The sequence below is a fragment of the Saccopteryx leptura genome, chromosome 7 (genome assembly GCF_036850995.1).
Source record: "Saccopteryx leptura isolate mSacLep1 chromosome 7, mSacLep1_pri_phased_curated, whole genome shotgun sequence".
In the NCBI taxonomy this organism is placed as follows: domain Eukaryota; kingdom Metazoa; phylum Chordata; class Mammalia; order Chiroptera; family Emballonuridae; genus Saccopteryx; species Saccopteryx leptura.
This window is the reverse complement of record NC_089509.1, coordinates 219,359-246,556: the sequence shown is the minus strand read 5'-3', so window position 1 is coordinate 246,556 and position 27,198 is coordinate 219,359. Positions and strand designations below refer to the sequence as shown.

Sequence of the window (27,198 nt, the reverse complement as noted above, 5' to 3'; positions counted from 1 at the left end):
AAATTACTATTGTATTTAGTGGAACAAGAACTAGATAAAATGGAGAGCCAGGGATGGGAGCACTGCTAATGTGTTAAAAAGGTGAAGTAAAAACCCTCCAAAATGCCACCAACTTAAGTTTGAGTCCCAGATAAGATAATTTGTTCGTTATTGAGGTTTGAATGAGAGAAGACGTAAAGGAGAGAGGAAGAGACTAATATAGAGGGAGGAAAGAGAGAGAGAGAGAGAGAGAGAGAGAGAGAGAGAGAAAAGATGGAACCACTTAAAGAAGAAAAAAGAAAAAGGAGGAGAGAGAAAGAGAGAGTTAGGGGTTTTGGATTGCAACCCTCATAGAGAGAAAGGAGAAGGAAAGAAAAGATAATGGGGGATGTAACACTTATGGGTAGTGTAGTTCAAAGAGAGGCGAGAGTAAGACTGAAAGAGAATTAAATGACCAAATTGGAATAAAAAAAAATCAAGTATAAAGAAAAGAGACACAGACGAACAAATATAATAAAATGGGATAGGTTATAAAGTCTGCAGATTATTCTTGATTTTGAGAGGTTGTCGTCTTGCTTTTTCTTTTCTGTCTTTCTGGTTGGTGACTTTGTACCCCAGGTTCTGCCCCTGTGGCACGCTCTGGAATAGGTTTGCAGTTGATAATTCTCTATGGCGATGTCATGTATTGGGCTTCAGTCTCGTTGGCAGTGGAGGCTCATTAGTGTTTATAGGCTCCAACAGTGAGAGGATCTCTCACTGTGAGAGTGTACCTGGAGCCTCTCTCCTAGTCTTTTCCTTCCACAATTAGAAGCCTGATAATCCAGCTATGGGGTTGCTGCTGCCTCTGCCTGGATAGTAAGAGTCTCAAAGAGCTGGCAACTCCCCACTCTATTCCCACTCAGCACAGGGCTCTGAGTAAGGCTCAGTCAGTCAGAGCTGCTAGCATAATCAGGCGTGGTTTCCTCCCACTCAAAGACCTCTGGCTCTGCCCCTCTGTGGGATAACTCGAGTGCCCACTCCTGAGGCATTTGGTGGAATCTCTTGCCCACTCTCCATGTGCACCCACCAGGATGTCAGACCAGACAGGTCACACTTCGAGTGAAATCCCTACCCACACGGAGAGGATCGAGCTTTGGAATTGGCTTTCGCTCTATCCCCGTGCGGCTTTCCCAAGGGGCTAGGGCTGCCTGAGATTCCGTTCCTGGCCCACTCACAGACCTCTGACTCTGCTTCTCTGTGGGAAAACACGGGCGCCCACCCCTGAGGAGTTCGGAGGAATCTCCTGTACACTCTCCGTGCGTGCGCGCTGACCAGATTCTGAGTCTCAGGTGGGACGCCTCTCACTCCGAGAAAGCCCTCTGCTCACACGGAAAAGTTACTGGGTTGGAATTGGCTTTCGCTCTGTCCCCGTGCGGCTTTCCCAAGGCGCTGGAGCTTCTGCTCCTGGCCCGCTCACAGGCCTCTGACTCTGCTCCTCTGAGGGAAAACACGGGTGCCCACCCCTGAGAAGTTCGGAGGGATCTCCTGCACACTCTCCGTGCGTGGGCGCTGACCAGATTCTGAGTCTCAGGCGGGACACCTCTCACTCTGAGAAAGCCCTCCTCCCACACAGAAAAGTTACTGGGTTAGAATTGGCTTTTGCTCTGTCCCCGTGCGGCTTTCCCAAGGCGCTGGGGCTTCTGCTCCTGGCCCGCTCACAGGCCTCTGACTCTGCTCCTCTGAGGGAAAACATGGGTGCCCACCCCTGAGGAGTTCGGGGGAATCTCCTGCACACTCTCCGTGCGTGGGCGCTGACCAGATTCTGAGTCTCAGGAGGGACGCCTCTCGCTCCGAGAAAGCCCTCCTCCCACATAGAAAAGTTCCGCCTTTGGAGTTGGCTCCAGCTCCCTCCCCGTGCCCGGTCCCCTTGGGGCGCTGGGGCTCCTAGGAGATGCTGCTTTTTGTCCTCACAGAGGCCTCTGACTCTGCTTCTCTGTGGGTTAGCACGGGCTGCGCCCACCCCTGAAGTGTTCGTAGGAATCTCTTGCCCACTAACCCCGCGCGCGCCAGCCAGGAGATGCGGAAAAATGGCTGTCCCACTTGTCTTTCTTTGTCTGGGTTTGGCGCGCGTGTTAGCTTGAATTGCCCAGGTTTTCCCACGGCTTGGATCTCCGTGCCACAGCCTGGTTTGGCTGTTTGTACCGCGGTCTGGATCTATTCACTCCCTATGCCCGCCTTAGTTTCTATATTCTCAGTTCTCAGTGAAAGCCATCCTGTTTGGATTAGAGAGGAAGGCGGAGCATTTCTTACTCCTTATTTCCCCCGGGGTTTGACCATATATTTAGCCAATCTTTCGCTCAATCCTACCTTCGGGTGTGTTGTGAAGCATCTGAAGACTCCAAGGATAGGTTTTTCTGTTTCTGGTTGAAGAACTTGTTGAGTTTATGGGGAGATTTTCGGTATTGCTTCCTACCGCGCCATCACTGTGACGTCCAAAAAAAAAAAAAAAAAAAAAAAAAAAAAAAGCCATCACATTCTTGTTCATGTCTCTGAGTCTCATTTTTATGTCCCTTCTATGTATGGATTCATCTTAGTTTTTTTTTTCTGATTTACTTATTTCACTCCGTATAATGTTGTCAAGGTCCATCCATGTTATTGTAAATGATCCGATGTCATCATTTCTTATGGCTGAGTAGTATTCCATAGTATATATGTACCAAAGCTTTTTAATCCACTCGTCCTCTGACGGACACTTGGGCTGTTTCCAGATCTTTGCTATTGTGAACAATGCTGCCACAAACATGCGGGTGCATTTCTCCTTTTCGAGCCGTTCTATGGTGTCCTTGGGGTATATTCCTAAAAGTGGGATAGCTGGGTCAAAAGGCAGTTCGATTTTCAGTTTTTTGAGGAATCTCCATACTGTTTTCCACAGTGGCTGCACCAGTCTGCATTCCCACCAGCAGAGCAGGAGGGTTCCCTTTTCTCCACATCCTTGCCAGCACTTATTCTGTGTTGTTTTGTTGATAAGCGCCATTCTGACTGGTGTGAGGTGATATCTCATTGTGGTTTTAATTTGCATTTCTCTAATGATTAGTGATGTTGAGTATTTTTTCATATGCCTATTGGCCATCTGTATGTCCTCTTTGGAGAAGCGTCTATTCATCTCTTTTGCCCATTTTTGGATTGGGTTGTTTGTCTTCCTGGTGTTGAGTTTTACAAGTTCTTTATAAATTTTGCTTTTTAACCCCTTATCAGACGTATTGTCAAATATGTTCTCCCATTGTGTAGTTTGTCTTTTTATTCTATTCTTGTTGTCTTTAGCTGTGCAAAAGCTTTTTATTTTGATATAGTCCCATTTGTTTATCCTGTCTTTTATTTCTCTTCCCCGTGGAGATAAATCAGCAAATATATTGCTCCGAGAGATGTCCGAGAGCTTACTGCCTATGTTTTCTTCTAAGATGCTTATGGTTTCATGGCCTACATTTAAGTCTTTTATCCATTTTGAGTTTATTTTTGTGATTGGTGTAAGGTGGTGATCTAGTTTCATTTTTTTGCAGGTAGCTGTCCAATTTTCCCAACACCATTTGTTAAAGAGGCTGTCTTTACTCCATTGTATTTCCTTGCCTCCTTTGTCAAATATCAGTTGTCCATAGAACTGTGGGTTTATTTCTGGGTTCTCTGTTCTGTTCCATTGATCTATATGCCTGTTCTTATGCCAGTACCAGGCTGTTTTGAGTACAACGGCCTTGTAGTATAACTTGATATCAGGAAGTGTGATACCTCCCACTTTATTCTTCTTTTTTAAGATTGCTGAGGCTATTCGTGTCCTCTTTTGGTTCCATATAAATTTTTGGAATATGTGATCTATATCTTTGAAGTATGTCATTGGTATTTTAATTGGTATTGCATTGAATTTATAGATTGCTTTGGGTAATATAGACATTTTAATGATATTTATTCTTCCTAACCATGAGCACGGTATATGCTTCCACTTGTTTGTATCTTCCTTGATTTCTTTTATCAATGTTTTGTAATTTTCCGACTACAAGTCTTTAGTCTCCTTGGTTAAGTTTACTCCTAGGTACTCTATTTTTTTGGTTGTAATTGTGAAGGGGATTGTTTCCTTAATTTCTCTTTCTGACTGTTCGTTGTTGGTGTATAAAAATGCTTCTGATTTCTGAGTATTGATTTTATATCCTGCCACTTTGCTGAACTTATTTATCAGGTCCAGTAGTTTTTTGACTGAGACTTTAGGGTTTTCTATATACAATATCATATCATCTGCAAATAATGATAGTTTTACTTCTTCTTTTCCAACTTGAATGCCTTTTATTTCTTCTTCTTGTCTAATTACTGTGGCTAGGACTTCCAGGACTATGTTAAATAAGAGTGGTGAAAGGGGGCACCCCTGCCTTGTTCCTGATCTTAAGGGTATTGCTTTTAATTTTTTCCCATTGAGTATGATGTTGGTTGTGGGTTTCTCATAGATGGCTTTTATCATGTTGAGGTATGTTCCCTGTATTCCCACTTTGCTGAGAGTTTTGATCATGAATGGGTGCTGGATTTTATCAAATGCTTTTTCTGCATCTATTGAAATTATCATGTGGTTTTTCTCCTTTTTGTTTATGTGATGAATCACATTGATTGATTTATGAATATTGTACCAGCCTTGCCTCCCCAGAATAAATCCCACTTGATCATGGTGTATGATTTTTTCCATATATTGTTGGATCCGGTTTGTTAATATTTTGTTGAGGATTTTAGCATCTATATTCATCAGAGATATTGGCCTATAATTTTCTTTCTTTGTGTTGTCTTTGCCTGGTTTTGGAATCAGAATTATGCTCGCCTCATAAAAGGAGCTTGGAAGTCTTCCTTCCTCTTGAATTTTTTGAAATAGTTTGAGAAGGATAGGAGTTAGTTCTTCTTTGAATATTTGGTAGAATTCCGTTGTGAAGCCATTGGGCTCCGGACTTTTCTTTTTTGAGAGTTTTTTGATAACTGTTTCGATCTCATTTGGTGTAATCAGTCTGTTTAGGTTTTCTGATTCTTCCAGATTGATTTTTGGAAGATTGTATTTTTCAAGGAATTTGTCCATTTTATCTAGGTTGTCTAGTTTTTTGGCATACAGTTCTTCATAGTATTTTCTTACAATATTTTGTATTTCTGTTGTGTCAGTTGTTATTTCTCCTCTCTCATTTCTAATTTTATTTATTTGAGTCCTCTCTCTCTTTTTCTTGGTGAGTCTACTTAAAGGTTCATCAATCTTGTTTACCTTTTCAAAGAACTAGCTCCTAGTTTCATTGATCCTCTGTATTGTTTCTTTAGCCTCTATGTCATTTATTTCTGCTCTGATCTTTATTATTTCCTTCCTTCTACTACATTTGGGCTTTACTTGCTCTTCTTTTTCTAATTCTTTTAGATGCAGGGTTAAGTTGTTTATTTGAGCTTTTTCTAGCTTCTGAAAGTGTGCCGGTAGTGCTATGAACTTCCCTCTCAGCACTGCTTTCACTGTGTCCCATAAATTTTGAGTTGTTGTATGCTCATTGTCATTCGTTTCTAGGAATTTTTTTATTTCTTCTTTGATCTCATTCTTAATCCATTCATTATTTAACACCCTGCTATTCAGTTTCCATGTGTTTGAGAATTTTTGAGCTTTTCTGCTGTGATTCATTTCTAGTTTCATGCCGTTGTGATCGGAGAAAGTGCTTGATATGATTTCAGTCTTCTTAAATTTGTTGAGAGCACTTTTGTGCCCTAACATGTGGTCTATCCTAGAGAATGTACCATGAGCACTTGAAAAGAATGTGTATTCTGCTGCTTTAGGGTGAAAGGATCTGAAGATATCTATTAAATCGAGTTGATCTAGTGTTTCCAATAAGTCTGCTGTTTCTTTGTTAATTTTCTTTCTTGAGGATCTATCTATTGATGTTAGTGGGGTATTGAAATCCCCTACTATTATAGTATTGCTGTTGATCTCGCCCTTTAAATCCATCAAAGTCTGTTTTATGTATTTGGGTGCTCCTATATTAGGTGCATAGATATTTATAATAGTTATATCTTCCTGTTGGATTACTCCCTTTATCATTATGTAGTGGCCATCTTTATCTCTTACTATATCCTTTGTTTTAAAGTCCAATTTGTCTGATATAAGTATTGCTACCCCAGCTTTTTTTTCATTTCCGTTTGCATGAAAAGTTTTTTTCCATCCTTTTACCTTCAATCTATGTGTGTCTTTTGTTCTAAGGTGTGTCTCTTGTAGACAACATATGTATGGGTCCTGTTTTCTTATCCACGCAGCTACCCTATGTCTTTTGATTGGATCATTTAATCCATTTACATTTAAGGTTATTATTGATATGTAGTTGTTTATTGCCATTTTCTTCTTTAATGGTGTATTCCTTTTTTTGCTATATTCTTTTCCCACTTTGATCTGTTTACAACAGGCCCTTTAACATTTCTTGCAGCATTGGTTTGGTTGTAATGAATTCCTTGAGTTGTTTTTTGTCTGGGAAGCTTTTTATTTCTCCTTCAATTTTAAACGATAGCCTTGCTGGATAAAGTAGTCTTGGTTGTAGGTTCTTGTTCTGCATTACTTTGAATATTTCTTGCCATTCCCTTCTGGCCTCAAGTGTTTATGCTGAGAAGTCGGATGTCATCCTTATGGGGGCTCCTTTGTAGGTGATAACTTTTCTTTCTCGTGCAGCTTTTAATATTTTCTCTTTATCACTTAGCTTTGGTATTTTAATTATGATGTGTCTTGATGTAGGTTTCTTTGGGTTTCTCTTTAATGGAGTGCTCTGTGCTTCTTGGACTTGTGAGAGTTTCTCTTGCATTAATTTAGGGAAATTTTCAGCTATGATATGATTGAACAACATCTCTATTCCTTGTTCCTTTTCTTCTTCTTCTTCAGGAACCCTTATGATGTGGATGTTATTTCTCTTCATGTTGTCCCAGAGCTCTCTAAGATTTTCCTCTGACTTTTTGAGTCTCTTTTCTTCTCTGCTTTCATGCCTTCATTCCAGTTGTCCTCTAACTCGCTGATTCAATCCTCTGCTCTATCTATCCTGTTTTTAATTCCTTCCATTGTGGTCTTTATTTCTGATATTGTATTTGTCATCTCCGACTGGTTCTTTTTTATACTTGCTATTTCTTTATTTAGGTTTTCAAACTGCCCCTCCATTGTTGTTCTAAGATCCCTAAGCATCCTTACAATCATTATTTTGAACTCCGCATCTGGAAGTTTGATTATTTCCATATCACTCAGTTCATCTCTCAAAGGCGTCTCTTGTGGTTTCATTTGGGTTGCACTCCTTTGTCTTCTCATCATGGTGTTTTAGTCAGCCTCCAGTTTTCAGTTGTGTTATTTCTTGGTCTTCTTGGGTTGGTATCAGCTATTATTTGTAATCCACTTTCGGATTTGGGCAGCTTTGAAGTCTTGATTTGTTTGTTTTCTTAACAGGTGATAGTCTTGTTAACTGATCTCAGCAGGGGGCTTCCTTGAAACTGTAACCAGGAATGCTGTGGGTGTAACCTGAGACTCTGAAGGTCTCTTCCACTAACTAATCTCACTGGGGGCAGGGTTTTTTCTCAGCTTCAGTAGGGGGAGGTGTATCTCAGATCTCCATGGAGACCTGAGTTACTGCCCCTCCTCCCCACTTCTTGTTTTCAGCTGTGTCTTGTTGTGCTGATTGGAGCTGGATAGATGTCTGGAGATCTCTGATCTGGAAGCACTTCAGCTCTGTTTTGTGAAGGGTTCAGTCCCTCCCCCAGCTATGGCCGCCTCCAGCATGAATGAGTCAGCTTTTTAATTTCGTTTCTTGCATACCTTAGCCCCTCACAGTCTGTCCCTCTCCCTGTCCTTTCCACTTGGGAGATAAGCTGGTCTTTTCAACCCACCTTGCTCCCTGGTCGCCAGGTAGGTGGCTGAGAGCAGTAGTTTCTGCTCTTTTTCCTCTGTGAAATCCTCTCTGGGCTCTCAGCCTCACCCCCCCCTTCCATTCCTGTAAACAGAGGAGATTCAGGCACTCCTTACCAGGATTATTGTGTCTTCCTCTTTGCTCCTTGGTTTTTGAGAGCTGTTCTTGCAGTTCAGTGTTTGTTTTTCATGCTGATTTTTCCTAATTTGATTTGTATTCCAGTTTGGTGTTGAGAGCTAGGCGTCTGTGCGTCCGCCTACTCCGCTGCCATCTTTTGTCTCTTAGTTTGTATCTTGTTTAAATCTTCTCTTCTGTTTTTCTATGATTTGTTTTTGTTTGTTTGTGTTCCATACTTCTTTCTTCTGTTGCTACTTTTTTAAAGTCGTGTGCTTCTGTGGTGGTTTTTTCAAGTGTGGTTACCATTAAGTAATGAAAAAGGTACCTACCATATTCATTGTAGTACTATATCTTATGAGTGTTTCTGTGCTTCATCATCCTTTGCTACTTGTGCTGTTACTTGTGGTTTGGTTTTGTTTTGCTCTTTGAATCTGGTTGGAAAACACCCTTTATTATTTTCTGGAGTGGGGGCTTTCTGATGATAAATTCCCTCATCTTTTCTGTATTTGTGAATGTTTTTATTTCTCCTTTGTACTTGAAGGATAGCTTTGATTTTTCCACATCTATCTATGTTACTTCTCTATCTTTTGTATCCATGATATTTGATTTTTTTTTTCTTAATGGCATCTCCAGTCTCTCCCCTTTATTTTTGTTTTTGTTGTCACAGTTTAAATTTGGTTTTATTGTGTTCTTGGTGGAGCTGTTACTTGTGGTTTTGTTTTGTTTTGCTCTTTGAATCTGGTTGGAAAACACCTTTTATTATTTTCTGGAGTGGGGACTTTCTGATGATAAATTCCCTCATTTTTTCTGTATTTGTGAATTTTTTTTATTTCTTCTTTGTACTTGAAGGATAGCTTTGATGGATATAGTATTCTTGGCTGAAAGTTTCTCTTTTTCAGGGCTTTAAATATTGGGATCCACTCTCTTCTAGCTGTAGAGTTTCTGCTGAGAAATTCAATGATAATCTAATAGGCCTTCCTTTATATGTTGTATTCTTCTTTTCCCCGGCTGCCTTGAGAATTTTTTCTTTGTCATTGATTTGTGCCATTTTTATTATGATGTGCCTTGGAATAGGTTTGTTGTGGTTAAGAAAGCTCGGTGTTCTGTTTGCTTCTTGAATTTGAGGCTTCAGTTCTTTCCACAGGCTTGGAAAGTTCTCATCTATTATTTGTTTGAATATATTCTCCATTCCATTTTCTCTCTCTTCTCCTACTGAAATACCTATTATTCTTATGTTATTCTTTTTGATGGAGTCAGACAATTCCTGTAGGGCTTTCTCATTTTTTTTTTAATTTTTGAGTCTTTTTCTTCTCTCTGCTGTGCCTCAAGTTGCTTGTCTTCTATTTCACTACTCCTACCTTCTATCTGGCCTGTTCTATTAGCTAAGCTTGTTACCTCGCTTTTCAGCTCGTGAATTGAGTTTTTCATTTCTGTTTGATTTGTTTTTATAGTTTCAGTTTCCTTGGTAATATATTCTTTGTGTTTGTTGAGTTGTTTTCTGAGCTCCCTAAATTGCCTTTCTGTGTTTTCTTGTATATCTCTGAGTATTTTTAGTATTTCTATTTTAAATTCTCTGTCATTTAGCTCCAAGGTTTCCAATATAATAAATCTTTTTTCCGTAGATTTTTCCACATCTATCTGTGTTACTTCTCTATCTTTTGTATCCATGATATTTGATTTTCTTTTTCTTAATGGCATCTGAGAGTGGTTTTGTTGATAGTATTAATGAGATTTAATAAAGAATAAAAAGTTAAAAAATAAGAAAATTAAAAATTAAAAAAAAAGAAAATAGAAAAAAAAGGAAAAGAATTTGGAAAAAAAATCCACAAAAGAACCAAAAAATAAGTTATTATTTCCCCCCCTTTTCTTTCCTCTCTTCCCCTCCCCTCCCTCCTCCTTAGGAACATATCGTGATGACCTGTGAATTATATTCTGCTAAATGGAACAAAAACTGCCTATAAGGGAGGGGCTGATTTGAGGGGAAGTGTTCAAGGGGCAAGAAAGGAAGTAGGGATCCACAAAATGCAAAAAAGGAAAAAATCTGGGTCAAGTATAAAATGATTTGCTTGTAAGTGATGGTCGACTAAGAGATATAATAAGAGGGATAAGAGGGAAACAGGAAAAAGGGAAAAAAATCTATTGTATTAAGTGGAGCAAAGACTAAATATAATGGAGATCCTGGGTTGGGAGGAATGCTAATGAGTTAAAAAGTGAAGTAAAAAGCACCCAAAATGCCACACACACACAAAAACTTGAGTCCCAAATTAAATAATTTGTTCCTGATTGAGGATTGAGTGAGAGAAAAAGTAAAAGGAGAAAAGGAGAAACTAATAGAAAGGGAGAAATAAGAAAAAGGGGAAAAGGAAAGGAAGAAAAAATAAAAAGAAAAGAAAAAAACAAAAAGAGAGAGAGAGTTAAGGGTTTTGGAGTGTAACCTTCATGGAGGGTAAGGAAGAAGAAAAGAAATAAAATGTAACACTTATGGGTAGTGTAGTTCAAGAAAAGGAAAGAATAAGAAGGGCAGAGAATAAAAGGACCAAGGTGGAGGAAATAGAAATATAATAATAAAGGCAAGAAGATAAAAGAAAGAAAAGAAAAAAATAGTGGAACAGTTATGAAGTCTGTGGATTTTTCTTGATTTTGAGAGGTTAATTTCTTCTTTTTTCTTTCCTCTCCCTCTTCCTGGTCAGTGAATCTGTACCCCAGGCTCTGCCCCTGTGGCATGCTTAGGTAGGGATTTGCAGTTGATGAGACTCTACAGCAATGTCATATATTTGACTTCAGTCTCATTAGTAGTCAAAGCTTATTAGCGTTTGCAGGCTCCGACAATGAAAGAGTCTGTTTTCCTGGAGCCTCTCTCCTAGTCTCCCCTTCCTGAATTAGCAGCCTGGTGAACTAGCTATGAGGCTGCCGCTGCCTCTGCCTGGGGAGTAAGAGGCTCAAGGAGCTGGCAAATCTCCAGTCTATCCTCACTCAATGCAGGGCTCTGGGTAAGGCTCTGGCAGTCAGAGCCACCAGCATAATCAGGTGGGGCTGAGAGCCTATTGCACTCAAGGTGACTTTCTATAAGCCACCAGGCCTGTTTAGCATGCCTAGCACTCTGTGGGACCACTCTCCCCAGGCTTTTTACACTTTGTAACCTGTTTTGGCTGGGAAGAAGATGCCCTAGTCTCTGACTGCAGCACAGGTCTTAACATCTGCCAAGACCCTCTTTTTAGCGTATATCCCTGAGTATGAAAGCTCTGTCAATCAGAAGTTGCCCCCACCCCTTTAGCAAGAGGCGCTAAAGAATATCATGCCTCTTGTCTTGGATCGCTGAACTGAGAAAGATCTTGTTAATTAGAGCCACGTAGGTTGGTTGGGAGGTGAGCAGACTGTGGGTTAAGCTAATTTCAGTGATTGGATCTGCAGATGTGCTCCAGGATGGACTACAAGCTGCCCACGTGCCCCTCCCCCGATGCTTGATTGTTAGCTTGAATGGCTGAGTGAAGCGCCCCGCCCTGCGCGCCGCTGGGCAGTTGGGGAGCTCTCCGCACGTGGGCAACTGAGGTGCTCTCCAAGACAGGAGGCTGGGTCACCCACTGTGCACAGGCCAGCGACTGGGTCGCCTGCTGCATGCTGGCTGCTGGAATGCCCGCAGCACACGGCGCATCAACTGCTGGGACTTCCAAGGCGCGCGGTGCGCCAGCTGCTGGGACACCTGCAGTGCATGGGTGGTTGCTCACTGCGGGTGGGCTCACTCACCAAAGGTACACTCTCTCCTCGGCTTGAACAAATGTCTGTGCCACAGTTAGTTTCCTCCGCACCCTCAGCTCCCTCCTGACTCTCAGTTCCAAGTGAAAGCTCCAAGGATAAATTTTTCTGTCTCTGGTTGATGAATTTGTTGAAATTTTGGGGAGATCTGTTGGCCGTGCTGCTCACGCTGCCATTTCTGTGATGTCCAGCCTATTATTATTAAATTTAATGCAGTGACATTGATAAATCAGGGTACATATGTTGAGAGAAAACTTCTCCAAATTATTTTGACATTTGATTATACTGTATACCCCTCACCCAAAGTCAAATTGTCTTCTGTCACCTTCTATCTGCTTTTCTTTGTGCCCCTCCCCTCCCCCACCCCCTCTCCCTTTTTCCTCGCCCCCCCCCCACACCTCTCGCCCCATTACCATCACATTCTTGTCCATGTCTCTGAGTCTCATTTTTATGTCCCATCTATGTATGGATTCGTATAGTTCTTAGTTTTTTTTATTTACTTATTTCACTCCGTAGAATGTTATCAAGGTCCATCCATGTTATTGCAAATGATCCGATGTTATCATTTTGTATGGCTGAGTAGTATTCCATAGTATATATGTGCCAAAGCTTTTTAATCCATTCATCCTCTGATGGACACTTGGGTTGTTTCCAAATCTTCGATATTGTGAATAATGCTGCCACAAACATGGGGGTGCATTTCTCCTTTTGGAGCAGTTCTATGGTGTTCTTGGGGTATATTCCTAAAAGTGGAATAGCTGGGTCAAAAGGCAGTTTGATTTTCAATTTTTTGAGGAATCTCCATACTGTTTTCCACAGAGGCTGCACCAATCTGCATTCCCACCCAGCAGTGCAGGAGCGTTCCCTTTTCTCCACATCCTCGCCAGCACTTATTCTGTGTTGTGTGAGGTGATATCTTATTGTGGTTTTAATTTGCATTTCTCTAATGATTAGTGATGTTGAGCATTTTTTCATATGCCTATTGGCCATCTGTATGTCCTCTTTGGAGAAGTGTCTACTCATTTCTTGTTCCCATTTTTTGATTGGATTTTTTGTCTTCCTGGTGTTGAGATTTACAAGTTCTTTATAAATTTTGGTTATTAACCCCTTATCAGATGTATTGTCAAATATGTTCTCCCATTGTGTTGTTTGTCTTTTTATTCTCTTCTTATTGTCTTTAGCTATGCAAAGCTTTTTAGTTTGATAAAGTCCTATTTGTTTATCCTGTCTTTTATTTCACTTCCCCACGGAGATAAATCGGCAAATATATCACTGCGAGAGAGGTCAGAGAGCTTACTGCCCATGTTTGTTTTTTTTGTTTTGTTTTGTTTTGTTTTTGCCTATGTTGTCTAATAAGATGCTTATGGTTATACGACTTACATTTAAGTCTTGTATGCATTTTGAGTTTATTTTTGTGAATGGTGTAAGTTGGTGGTCTAGTTTCATTTTTTTGCAGGTAGCTGTCCAATTTTCCCAATACCATTTATTAAAGAGGCTGTCTTTACTCCATTGTATGCTCTTACCTCTTTTGTCAAATATCAGTTGTCCATAGAGCTGTGGGTTTATTTCTGGGTTCTCTGTTCTGTTCCATTGATCTGTATGCCTGTTCTTATGCCAGTACCAGGCTGTTTTAAGTACAATGGCCTTGTAGTATAACTTGATATCAGGAAGTGTGATACCTCCTACTTTATTCTTCTTTTTTAAGATTGCTGAGGCTACTTGTGTTCTTTTTTGGCTCCATATAAATTTTTGGAATATGTGATCTATATCTTTGAAGTATGTCATTGGTATTTTAATTGGTATTGCATTGAATTTTAGATTGCTTTGGGTAATATAGACATTTTAATGATGTTTATTCTTCCTCACCATGAGCACAGTATATGCTTCCACATGTTTGTATCTTCCTTGATTTCTTTTATCAATGTTTTATAATTTTTTGAGTACAAGTCTTTAGTCTTCTTGGTTAAGTTTACTCCTAGGTACTTAATTTTTTTGGTTGTAATTGTGAAGGGGATTGTTTCCTTAAATTTTTTTTCTGATTGTTCATTGTTGGCATATAAAAATTCCTCTGATTTCTGAATATTGATTTTATGTCCTGTCACGTTGCTGAATTCATTTATCAGGTCCAGTAGTTTTTTGACTGAGACTTTAGGGTTTTCTATATACAAGATCATATCATCTGCAAATAATGATAGCTTTACTTTTCTTTTCCAACTTGTATGCCTTTTATTTTTTCTTCTTGTCTGATTGCTGTGGCTAGGACTTCCAGAACTATGTTGAATAAGAGCGGTGAATGGGGGAACCCTTGCCTTGTTCCTGATCTTAAGGGGATTTTTTTTAAATTTTTTCCCATTGAGTATGATGTTGGCTGTGGATTTCTCATAGATGGCTTTTATCATGTTGAGGTATGTTCCCTGTATTCTCACTTTGCTGTGAGTTTTGATCATAAATGGGTGCTGGATTTTATCAAATGCTTTTTCTGCATCTATTGAAATTACTTTATGTGATGAATTACATTGATTGATTTGCGAATATTGTACCAACCTTGCCTCCCGAGAATAAATCCCACTTGATCATGTTATATAATTTTTTCCATATATTGTTGGATCCGGTTTGCTAATAGTTTGTTGAGGATTTTAGCATCTATATTCATCAGAGATATTGGCCTATAATTTTCTTTCTTTGTGTTGTCTTTGCCTGGTTTTGGAATCAGAATTATGCTCGCCTCATAAAAGGAGCTTGGAAGTTTTCCTTCCCCTTGAATTTTTTGAAATAGCTTGAGAAGGATAGGAGTTAGTTCTTCTTTGAATATTTGGTAGAATTCACTTGTGAAGCCATCAGGCCCTGGACTTTTCTTTTTTGAGAGTTTTTTGATAACTGTTTCAATCTCATTTGGTGTAATCAGTCTGTTTAGGTTTTCTCCTTCTTCCAGATTGATTTTTGCAAGATCGTATGTTTCAAGGAATTTGTCCATTTCATCTAGGTTGTCTAGCATTTTGGCATACAGTTCTTCATAGTATTTTCTTACAATATTTTGTATTTCTGTTGTGTCAGTTGTTATTTCTCCACTCTCATTTCTAATTTTATTTATTTGTGTCCTCTCTCTTTTTTTCTTGGTGAGTCTAGTTAAAGGTTCATTGATCTTGTTTACCTTTTCAAAGAACCAGCTCCTAGTTTCACTTTTCCTCTGTATTGTTTCTTTAGCCTCTATGTCATTTATTTCTGCTTTGATCTTTATTATTTCTTTCCTTCTACTACATTTAGGCTTTACTTGCTGTTCTTTTTCTAGTTATTTTAGATGAAGGGTTAAGTTGTTTATTTGAGCTTTTTCTAGTTTCTTAAAGTGTGCCTGTAGTGCTATGATGAACTTCCCTCTCAGTACTGCTTTTGCTGTGTCACATAGATTTTGAGTTCTTGTATGCTCATTGTCATTTGTTTCTAGGAATTTTTTTTATTTCTTCTTTGATCTCATTCTTAATTCATTCATTATTTAACAACCTGCTATTTAGTTTCCATGTGTTTGAGAGTTTTTGAACTTTTCTGTTGTGGTTCATTTCTAGTTTCATGCCATTTTGATCAGAGAATGTGCTTGATATTATTTCAATCTTCTTAAATTTGTTGAGTCCACTTTTGTGCCCTAACATATGGTCTATCCTAGAGAATGTACCATGAACACTTGAAAAGAATGTATATTCTACTGCTTTAAGGTGAAAGGTTCTGAAGATATCTATTAAATCGAGTTGATCTAGTGTGTCCTTTAAGTCTGCTGTTTCTTTGTTAATTTTTTTTCTTGAGGATCTATCTAGTGATGTTAGTGGGGTATTGAAATCCCCTACTATTATAGTATTGCTGTTGATTTCACCCTTTAAATCCATCAAAGTCTGCTTTATATATTTAGGTGTTCCCATATTAGGTGCATAGATATTTATAACGGTTATATCTTCCTGTTGTATTGCTCCCTTTATCATAATGTAGTAACCTTCTTTATCTCTTATGTAACCTTTGTTTTAAAGTTCATTTTGTCTGATATAACTATTGCTACCCCAGCTTTTTTTTCATTTCCATTTGTGTGAAATATTTTTTCCATCCTTTTACCTTCAGTCTATGTGCATCTTTTGTTTTAAGGTGTGTCTCTTGTAGACAGCATATGTATGGGTCCTGTTTTCTTTTCCATGCAGCTACGCTATGTCTTTTGATCGGATCATTTAATCCATTTACATTTAAGGTTATTATTGATATGTAATTGTTTATTGCCATTTTATTCTTTAAAACTGTATTCCTTGGCCCTGGCCGGTTGGCTCAGCGGTAGAGCGTTGGCCTGGCGTGCGGGGGACCTGGGATCGATTCCCGGCCAGGGCACACAGGAGAAGCGCCCATTTGCTTTTCCACCCCCACCCCCTCCTTCCTCTCTGTCTCTCTCTTCCCCTCCTGCAGCCAAGGCTCCATTGGAGCAAAGATGGCCCGGGCGCTGGGGATGGCTCCTTGGCCTCTGCCCCAGGCGCTAGAGTGGCTCTGGTCGCAGCAGAGCGACGCCCCGGAGGGGCAGAGCATCGCCCCCTGGTGGGCAGAGCGTCGCCCCTGGTGGGCGTGCTGGGTGGATCCCGGTTGGGCGCATGCGGGAGTCTGTCTGACTGTCTCTCCCCGTTTCCAGCTTCAGAAAAATACAAAAAAAACCCACAAAAAAACAAAACAAACAAAAAAAAACTGTATTCCTCTTTTGCTATGTTTTTTCTTCTTCTTTGATCTGTTTACAACAGGCCCCTTAGCATTTCTTGCAGCCTTGGTTTGGTTTTAGTGAATTCCTTGAGGTTTTTTTGGTCTGGAAAGCTTTTTATTTCTACTTCAATTTTAAACGATAGCCTTGCTAGATAAAGTAGTCTTGGTTGTAGGTTCTTGTTCTGCATTACTTTGAATATTTCTTGCCATTCCCTTCTGGCCTCAAGTGTTTCTGTTGTGAAGTCAGAAGTCATCCTTATGGGGGCTCCTTTGTAGGTGATAGTCTTTTTTTTCTCTAGCAGCTTTTAATATTTTCTCTTTATCACTTAGCTTTGGTACTTTAATTATGATGTGTCTTGGTGTAGATTTCTTTGGGTTTCTCTTTAATAGAGTTCTCTGTGCTTCTTGAACTTGTGAGATGTTTTCCTGCCTTAATTGAGGGAAGTTTTCAGCTATGATATGATTGAATAAAATCTCTATCCCTTGTTCTTTCTCTTCTTCAGGAACCCCTATGATGCGGATGTTATTTCTCTTCATGTTGTCACAGAGCTCTCTTAGAGTTTCCTTTGACTTTTTGAGTCTCTTTTCTTTTTTCTGTTCTGCTTCCATGCCTTTATTTATCTTGTCCTCTAACTCGCTGATTCGATTCTCAGCTTCATCCTTCCTGCTTTTAATTCCTTCCATTGTGTTCTTCATTTCTGATATTGTATTTGTCATTTCTGACTGATTCTTTTTTAGAATCAGTTTGGCTTTTAGAATAATTTTAAAAGTCTTTTTTAGAATAATTTCTGACTTATTATTTAAATGTCCTTTTTTATATTTTCTATCTCTTTATTTAAGTGTTTGTAATGACCATCTATTGTTCTAATATCTTTGAGCATCCTAACAATTTTTATTTTAAACTCTGCATCTGGTAATTTGGTTATATCTGACTCATTCAGGTCCTTTTCTGGGGATTTCTCTTGATTCATTTGTGTTGCATTTCTCGCTTTCTCATTTTTTGTCTGTGTAAAAGAAGGTTTTGGCCATTGGAGTACACTGGGTGTGGCCTCTTGTTGGGAGCCGATCAACAACTCCTGGCTGACAAGGTCACAGCAGGAGAAGACCCACAACTGCTGGCTGACAAGGTCACAGCAGAAGAAGACCCACAACTGCTGGCTGACAAGGTCACAGCAGAAGAAGACCCACAACTGCTGGCTGACAAGGTCACAGCAGAAGAAGATCAAAACTGCTGATTGACAAAGTCACAGCAGAGAAGACCAGTACCTGCGGGGTGACAAAGTCACTGCAGTGAAGACCAATGGCTGCAGGGTGACAAAGTCACCGCAAAGGAAAGGCACAATGATACTTCCCCCTTTGACTTTTTGAATTAATCTGGCCTTATATCCCCCCTTTTCTGGGTGTGTGCTATTATTTATGGCACAGGGATAATAGTACCGTGTTTTCCCTGTAGATTCGTAGTGATTTCTTTGGAAATGAGACAGAGGGTGTGAGTTCCACAGAAAAGCCTGTAAGCCCCTTGAACTGGGCTCATAGACATGAGGCTGGCTATGATATCCCTCGTAAAGGGTTAAGTTTGTGGAAGAATTCCTTCTTAATCATGTTAGAAAGAATAGATTATGACTTGTGAATGGGCAGGAAGCAGTGGCTGTGCACAGAGCACCTTTCGGCCTTCACTTAATTCAACATTTTTCCTCCCTAGCCTTTTCATGTGATAGAGTAGAGAAACATTCCTTTCTTCTTGCTTATTTGATCTGCAAATAGTGGTATATTTTGAGAAGAATAGAGTCAGAACTTAACTAGTGTTTAAATATAATAAATAAGTAATATTTGACTAGACAATAGTATCTTAGGTAAGGTATAGTAGAATGGCCCATTGTGTGGCCTAGGATGAGAGCGCAGTCAGTAAGAAAAGAATGTTTTACTAAGAGAATTGTCTTTTGACTAAAGGCAATTACTAGGCTTTCTCAATGAGATGTTCTCATAAGATTTACATACTTTCCAAAATTCTTTGATAATGAGAGAAATGTAGGAAAATCCATAGAAGTAATAACAGTCTTATGTTGCTAATAGGCTATCTTGCAAGTGCAGTCTGTATATCTTTGGGTGAAAGCTACTCTTAATGTTATGTCAATTTCTTTATAGACAAGCCTTTTAGAATCTTGTGAGAAAAAGTAGGACACTGCTTAAACTCAAAGCCATTTACCTGAGCAAATGGTGGTCCATTGTTAGTCCTTAATAATCTCGTCTGCTAATCTCTCTCTGCCCCTTAACTCACAACAGCAGTAAAGTTAGTTAACTATTAGTACTAATACCTTAAAAGCTTTTACCGATGTTGTTATCACTATTCAAGTTATTTTGTACTTTGAATGATTTACTACCTGGTTTGTAATTTATAGATATAAATTAACTGTTATCCGGAAACATGTAAACATAGTGAAACAGAAGCAATGATTAACACCATGTAATTGTAACTCAGTGTGTGCGTATAAAAAGGGAGCTATACTAGCATTTGGCAGAGATGCCTGGCAGTAAATGCTAACCAGAGAATAAAGAGAAAGAAAAGAATTCTGCTCTCTCACTCGATTTCGCCGACGCCATCTCCTCCTATGGGACCCCTGGATCCCCCCCGGGGCTGGACCCCAGCAGCCTCTGTGTTTCCTAGGTGTGGCCTGTCTGCAGGCCTGCCACCCTTTCTGCTGATGCTGCCTAGAGTGTTTGGGTATGGGCATTGCTGGTGCCTGCACACTGGGGCTGTTGCTGTGGTTTCCACCTCTCCTTCCCAGGAGTGGCTGTGATCACGTGCTCAGGTGTACAATCTTCCTTGTCCTTGTCCTTTGCCCCACCCCCGCGGGTGGTGTTATGCTCGGCTCTGAGGGCAGTGGTGAGCACCTTTGCTCAGCTTTGGGTCTCCACCTGATTCCGGGCTTTCGCCCTGCCCCTGCAGGAGGAGCCAGCTCATGTGATGGCTGCAAGCCTTGGCTCCACAGGCTGGGCTGGACTGTGTGCCCACACTCAATAACGGGACTTCGCCTGTTCTGAGCTTTTGGCTCCACCTCCGTGGGAGGACCTGGCTCCCAAGTCAGGCCACAAGTCTGGGTTCTGCAGGTGGGGCAGGGCTGTGCTCCTGCACCCTTGCTGAAGGGTGGGTCTCCGCTCCTTCTGGGGTTCCTGCCCTTCCCCCACAGGCTGAATTGCAGGCGGCCTGTAGCTCGACTTGACCACTTTTGCATGTCCCCTTCTCCCCAAATGGGCAAAACTGAGCTCACACCTGGGCCTCAGTGGTGGCCAGCCGGCTTCCGCCCTTGCTTTTCGCCCTCGGGTGAGCCCTCAGCCGTGTGGGTGGGGGCGCTGCAGCTCAGACCCTAATAATCACTACTGTAGTCCCGAAAGCTCCCTCCTTCTGAGTGACTCTGCTCTGAGTGCCGTGGGAGAGCTTGTTTGGCTGGTGTCCTGCTTCCATTTGCTGGTATTGCTGTTTCCAGGGGAAATATTCACTTCAGATTTGGGGAGTGACTCGTCCCAGGGGTTAGGGTGGCTGTCTTTCAAAATGTTTCTCCCTGTGCCTCCTAGATTACACTCTCTTCCTGCTAATACAGTACTCTCCTCTCTCCTCATCCCCCAGAGCCTCGGGTGAGTGGTTGTGAGAGAGGTTTTCTGCGCGGTCCTTTTAAGAAGAATCCTGGGTCTGAGAAATCAGTCTCTTTCTCACAAACAGTATCCTGTTCTGTTTCTAGCTAAATACTGTCCATATGCCTTGTAAAGCCAGTAGCCACGGCCACCATCAGAGCAGCTTTTCTCATGCAGGTTCGCAGTGGATTTGGACAGTCGGTAAAGAAACAACATAGCCAAAAACTGGTGGGCCATAATCTTTAATCCTAGCTTGCACCCAGCGGGCAAGTAAAAACACACACTGGGCTCCAAAACCCACTCATTCAGTGCTCACAAAGCTACTGACTTATCCGAGTTTTCTAGAATCAAAGGTTTCTAGCTCACCAGACTTATTCACCTCTGTTCCCCATCTCCTTCCTTCTCCCTGCACAAACTGGCTTCTCACTCAGCACTCCACTATCTTGGCTGCTTCTCCCGGCCTCCTCCATGTGGCCTCTCTCTGCTCTCCTTTCTGCTCTCTCCTCTAATGTTAATCTCAGGAACTAAGAGCAAGCAAGCTCCCGTTCTGCCCCCATTTTATAGTGTAGATTCAAAACCTTTAATCCAATATACAAAATAGGGAAGTCTCTAATACAAAGTCACTTATCTGAGGCATGATGGGATTGCACCACCCCACATCAAAGAGGGTGGGAAAGGCTTAGTCCTAAAACCAAGTCCCAGGCTACAAGGATCCTGCCTCCCCACAGCCTGCCCCCAACACACAATAATATCACCTGGGCGACAGGCTTCCATGTGGGCAGCGCCATCTTTAACAAAGTGAGCATAATATATATATTTTATCTGCCCAACATACCTCTTCTAGGCTCTGGGTCTGCAAGCTGGGGCTTTGTTCCTGGGACTGAGGACCCCCCCTCTCTGCTAAACTTACTTCCTGCCACGAGAGTCTCTCCTGGCTGCTGTTCGCTCCGGGGAGCTGGGCAGCCCTCTCTGTGTTTCCGCTTTTCCTACCAGTCTCATTGTGCCTTCTTCAGTGTTCCTTGGTTGAAGAGTCCTCTTAGTTTAGTCCAAAGTTGATTTTTCCAGATGATGGTTCTTAAAATTTGTTTGCAATACACTTTGGTTCTGGGAGGTGGAAGTTGGTACGTCCGCCTACTCCATCGCCATCTTGTCTCCCCTGTTTTATATATATTTTTAACGTTATTAATTTTTAAATTAAAGATTTGTCTGCAAGCCAGATGCAGCCATCAAAAGAGTCACATCTGGCTTGTGAGCCATAGGTTTCTGACCCCTGATTTAGAAGGAAGAAGAGAGGCTTGAGCTTAAAAAAATGGAAGAACCCTATGAGAACTATCTGAATTCATGAGAAATAGCAATATAAAAATCATAGGCATGCCTATGGAGAAGATCATTTGAAGGTCCACAGGAAGCTGCTTGCTTCTTTGAAATGCTTTCCAGCAGCATGGATCTCATGAATTAGATCCTCCATGCAGATTACAGTGTTATAATAAAGTATTTCCGTGAATTACATAAAGACACCAAGGTAGTTTATAGAAGAAATTTTAGAAGGAGCTTTATTATTAAGTCAGTGACATGCACGGGGCATAATTCCAAATCATGCAGTATGGATCACAGTTCTGAGGTTGCTTTTATAGAAAAAAAATCACATACTAGTTAAAGGAAAGGAAGGGGGAGCATGGTACAAAAGTCATTTACTAACAAGCTTATTGTATTTTTGCTGTCTTGTTACAACATTTATCTATAGGATCTATCAAAAGAAAAAATAAGGCCCTGGCCGGTTGGCTCAGTGGTAGAGCGTCGGCCTGGCGTGCGGAAGTCCCGGGTTCGATTCCCGGCCAGGTGCCCATCTGCTTCTCCATCCCTCCCCCTCTCCTTCCTCTTTGTCTCTCTCTTCCCCTCCCACAGCCAAGGCTCCATTGGAGCAAAAGACGGCCCGGGCGTTGGGGATGGCTCCTTGGCCTCTGCCCCAGGCGCTAGAGTGGCTCTGGTCGCGACAAAGCGACGCCCCGGATGGGCAGAGTATCGCCCTCTGGTGGGCGTGCTGGGTGGATCCTGGTCGGGCGCATGCGGGAGTCTGGTCTGTCTGACTGCCTCCCATTTCCAGCTTCAGAAAAATACAAAAAAAAAAAAAAAAAGAAAAGAAAAAATAAACATTCCTATACACTAAGACCATAAGATAATACAGTAATGATGAATGTTTTTATTTTTTAGAAGATTTTTAAATTAATAAATTAGTTAATTAATTAATTAACTTTTTTGTGGGAGAGACAGAGAGAGTCAGAGAGAAGGACAGATAGGGACAGACAGATTGGAATGGAGAGAGATGAGAAACATCAATTCTTCATTGCGGTTCCTTAGTTGTTTATTGATTGATTTCTCATATGTGCCTTGACTGGGGGGCTACAGCAGAACAAGTGACCCCTTGCTTGAGCCAGTGACCTTGGGCTTAAGCTGGTGAGCCTTGCTCAAACCAGATGAGCTCATGCTCAAGCTGGTGACCTTGGTGTCTCGAACCTGGGTCCTCCACATCCCAATCCGACGCTCTATTCCACTGCGCCACTGCCTGTTCAGGCAGTGATGAATGTTTTACATATGTGACAAAGACATTCCCAAACATTCTAGGATTTATAACCTATCCCTGTCACCACAATTGTGGAAAATGTTTAGTGTAGGATAAAGAGAGAAGCTAAATGAAGTTACTTTTGCTAAGAGTGTTGGGGTTAGCTTATTAAGAAGTCTAAAACTAGTCCCTATTTGCTTAGTTTACAAGTTTTATTGTTGGGCAGATAAAATATATTATGCTCACTTTGTTAAAGATGGCTCTGCCCACGTGGACGCCGTCACCCAGGTGATATTAATGTGTGTTGGGGGCGGGCTGTGGGCAGGCAGAATCTTTGTAGCCTGGGGCTTGGTTTTGGGATTAAGCCTTTCCCACCCTTTTTTTTTTTTTTTTCATTTTTCTGAAGCTGGAAACAGGGAGAGACAGTCAGACAGACTCCCGCATGCGCCTGACCGGGATCCACCCGGCACGCCCAACATGGGGCGACGCTCTGCCCACCAGGCGGCGATGCTCTGTCCATCCTGGGCGTCGCCATGTTGTGACCAGAGCCACTCTAGCGCCTGAGGCAGAGGCCACAGAGCCATCCCCAGCGCCCGGGCCATCTTTGCTCCAATGGAGCCTCGGCTGCAGGAGGGGAAGAGAGAGACAGAGAGGAAAGCACAGCGGAGGGGTGGAGAAGCAAATGGGCACTTCTCCTGTGTGCCCTGGCCAGGAATCGAATCTGGGTCCTCCGCACGCTAGGCTTTCCCACCCTTTTTGATGTGTGGTGGTACAATCCCATCATGTCTCTGATAAATGACTTTGTATTAGAGACTTTCCTATTTTGTATATTGGATTAAAGGTTTTGACTTCTATACTATAAAATGGGGGCAGAGCGGAAGCTTGCTCTCTCGGTTCCTGAAATTAGCATTAGAGAGCAGAGCAGAGAAAGGTCACGTGGAGGAGTCCAGGAGAAGCAGCCAAGATGGCAGAGTGTTGAGTGAGAGGCCAGTTTTGCAGAGTTTGTGCAGGGAGAAGGAAGGAGATGGGGAACAGAGGTGAATAAGTCTGGTGAGCTAGAAACCTTTGATTCTAGGAAACTCGGATAAGTCAGAAGCTTTGTGAGCACTGAATGTGAATGGGTTTTGGAGCCCAGTGTGTGTTTTTACTTGCCCTCTGGGTGCAAGCTAGGATTAAAGATGATGGGCCATCAGTTTTTGGCTCCATTGTTTCTTTACCAACTGTTCGAATCTAATGCGAACCTGTATGGGCCAGGGTGCTGTGATAGTGGCCGTGGGTTCTGGCTTTACATTTATACATACAAAGAATTTCAAAATGATGATTTAGAGAGCATATAAAAAGTTACAGAATACAGATTTTTTATGCAAGGAAAGGGGAGGGGGGCTTGTGGTCCCTTTATCTAGAGGTATATGTCACTCTTACGACTCCAGGATGGAGGAAGAGTCAGGATTAGTGTAGGACTTTTTAATTAAGGTACGTAAATATTGTTTCCTAAAGGCTTTTAAGAAAAGAGAAGAGGAAGGGGTTTTCAGATAGGTTCTATCTTCTTTGCTCTGTCTAGCAAGTGGCGTCAATCCTTCCAGAAAACTACAGGAACTATGACTAGCTGAATTTTGCCCCTGCAAGCTCTTCTTATTTTTTCTTCCTCAGAAAGAAGGGGTAAGGGGGCCTGACTCTTCCTTTTAAAATACTAATGTTAACAATTTTGCGATTCCTTGGCACCTTATCACAACGCCATGTTCACTAAGAGACAGAGCAACTAATGTGTTATTTGTCAAGGCAATTTGCTTTCTGTTGGTTTTGCCATAACAACATTTGTAGATCAATTCATTTACTGACTTCAGGTTTGGGTATTCCTCTGCCCTGTGCCATACATGGTACTACCATCCTCAGCATGTTAATCAAAGACTGTTGAGCTTAACAAAGGTGACACTGAGGATCTAGAGATAGCATAAAAGCTGCAGCACCTTTCAGACCTTTGGGTTCATACTGTTGATTCCTCAATTCCTGATGATAAGTGCCAGTTTGGGTTCCTCTTGTCCATAGAACTTGCCAGTCCTTCTTGCCATCCCAGCCATTTTAGTCTCAGTGCTATACATCTGTGTCCTTTGTGATAGTGCTTAGCTTGTTCATGGATGAGCTTTCTCCTTGCTTTTTGAAGCATCTTTTAGGCTGTTGTAAGGTACCAAAAAGCTGAAAATTGATATTGATATTCTGGGAGAAAAGGTCAGGCTTTCCTATCAGGCTTTCCTGTCCCATCCCTCCTTTAGGGAAGGGAGGGAGAAGAATGTAGAAGTTTCTGGCTTGCAAGAACAATGGGTCATTTAGTTTTAAATCTAAAATAAATGTTAACCTAGAAACTTCTGCTCTTTCCATAGGAGGCAGAATTTACATACCACCTTGCATTGATTTTAGTTCCTCCTCCTTCCTGGAATCTTGAAAGTAAAATACCTCTAGGCTAATGAGGGAAGATGAACCTGAAAGATTTGTAAACATCTTTGATTGTGTTACTTTGAAAATCTTAATGTTTCTGTGTATGCCCTAAACAAATGTTGTCAGCCCATGCCATGATGTCATGCTCTCCCCTGCCTGTGTGTGATCAAGTGTATATAAGCAGCCCCTGAACTATTTTTGGGACTGCATGATTTGGGTCTGATGCCCCGTGTCAGCCATATGTGACTGGCATATTTAATAAATCCCTTCCTCTAATAAAACTCTTCAAAATTCATCTGGCCTCGGTGTCTCTATGTGAACTCGATGAAATGAAGTATGGTTCCTTTCAGAATCTGGGGTGAGGTACTTTATAACAAGGCACACTTATTTCTCAGGTGCTTGATCTTCAGTTCTGAAATCTCTTCACTGAAGGGTTTCTGCACAGCAAGAAACTTCTTTTCTCTGCATCCTCCATGGTTCCCTCTGGAAAAGAGCTGGCACTGGAGACATTTTAAAGACATTAGATGAGATGATGATGACAAAGGTGAAGATAATATGGTCCAAACATTTACTCTTTACTGTTCAGTCTCAGCCCTGAAAGCTGCAAATTCCTTCTGTTCAATGATCTATTTCCTCATTTCCCTGTTGCTGGCTCTGTTCCTGCAAATGAAAATGTAACTTAATTACTGGTCACTAAACCCAAACCACTGTCACCCTGCTTGGGCAAAAAGAGCTTTTATTGTATTTGTCTGAGAGATTAAACGGGCTCCAGAAATGTGGTCTTGGTTCACTCTAGCACTGGACTTTGCTTTCTTTTGTAATGCAGGAGGTCCAGACCCAGAAAGTTGTTCTGGTGTTGTTGTGGAAACCCAAAGAAACCATAAGGAAGACCAGATGGAGTGGACACAGCCTGTATTACTTACATACAGGGACAACATTGATGGCAGCATATCGGTGAAAGCTCTGCACTCTGTTGAGGGGTCTGTGGTTTTTATAGCTAAGCCCTAGGCAATTGCTCAAGTGTAACTCTGTCTATGGGCAAGCAGGCAGGGAAGCAGGAGGTAGGGGGGAGGAGGGGAAGCATATGTGCCATTCTGTGCTGTTTCTCTGATGATATCCAGTGATTTGGTTTCTTTGTCCTTAGTAAAACTTCAGCTGCAGTTCTACTGCCCTCTATCTCATAGCCCATGGTCAGGATCTGTGACCATGGTGCCAGTGACTGGGGAGGGGGAAGGACCATGTCCAGCATCAACCCTACACCCTTTGTGATGGTTGCATGTCTTCCTTGTAGGTAGGAAGATGGCCATCAGCAGCTCCAGGCCTATCTCTCCCCTACTCAGCACTCACAGGAGTGATGGTACAGATGTCCTACAGCAGACAGAGGGAGGTGGAACAGCCTGGTGACTCACACCTTAGAAGTGGGGCACGGGAGTACTTCTGTGTACAGCCTGAAATACAAACAGGGATCATCAGGCCCCTCTGGGAAAGAAAACCCCTGTTGCTTGCTGTTTTTAGTTTGGTGGTCAGAAGGAACTTATGCTCAGCAGCCATTGTTTTCTGCATAATGTGCCCTCAGGGCATGCGGGCCATGGTTTCATCCTAGTGCCTTTCTAGACTGGATACTCCGAGGCCCTGCCTCATCATCCCAAAGCTGTTTTACCTCTTTGCCATTACTGTATCTTTCCCCCAGGGCACTTGTTCATCCTCATGGACAGGGGGCGGGGGGCATACATGCTGCTTTCATAGCCTGGCAGAGGTGGCTTCCACTGAAGATCCCCCTGACCAATAGACTGACCAATGTGCCCTTTGGGCTCTTCTGCTGTGAGCACCTATTGCCCCTCATGCCTTTTGAGTTTCCCTGTCTGTCTCCCTACCAGCTTGAAGGCAGAGCAGCTTGTCCTTCTTGGGATTGCTGGGTCCTAGACCAGGACCAGGCTGGGTCTCAAGATGCTGGGAGGGAGTAAGGCTGGCAGTGGTAAGATCAGCATGATCACAGGGCCCACGGGGCCTCAGGCTCAGCAGCACCACTCCTGTTATGGTTTAGTTTCAGGGTTGGTGCAGAAACTCCTATGTAACCTGTTTGGCTTAGTCTGGCTACCTTCTGGAGAGGTC

General features: G+C 41.8%; 1 pseudogene; it reads right to left on the bottom strand.

Annotated features, from left to right (window-relative positions):
* Positions 1 to 21,468: 21,468 nt before the first annotated feature.
* On the bottom strand, positions 21,469 to 24,817 carry LOC136378704 (large ribosomal subunit protein uL30-like; annotated as a pseudogene).
* Positions 24,818 to 27,198: the final 2,381 nt, after the last annotated feature.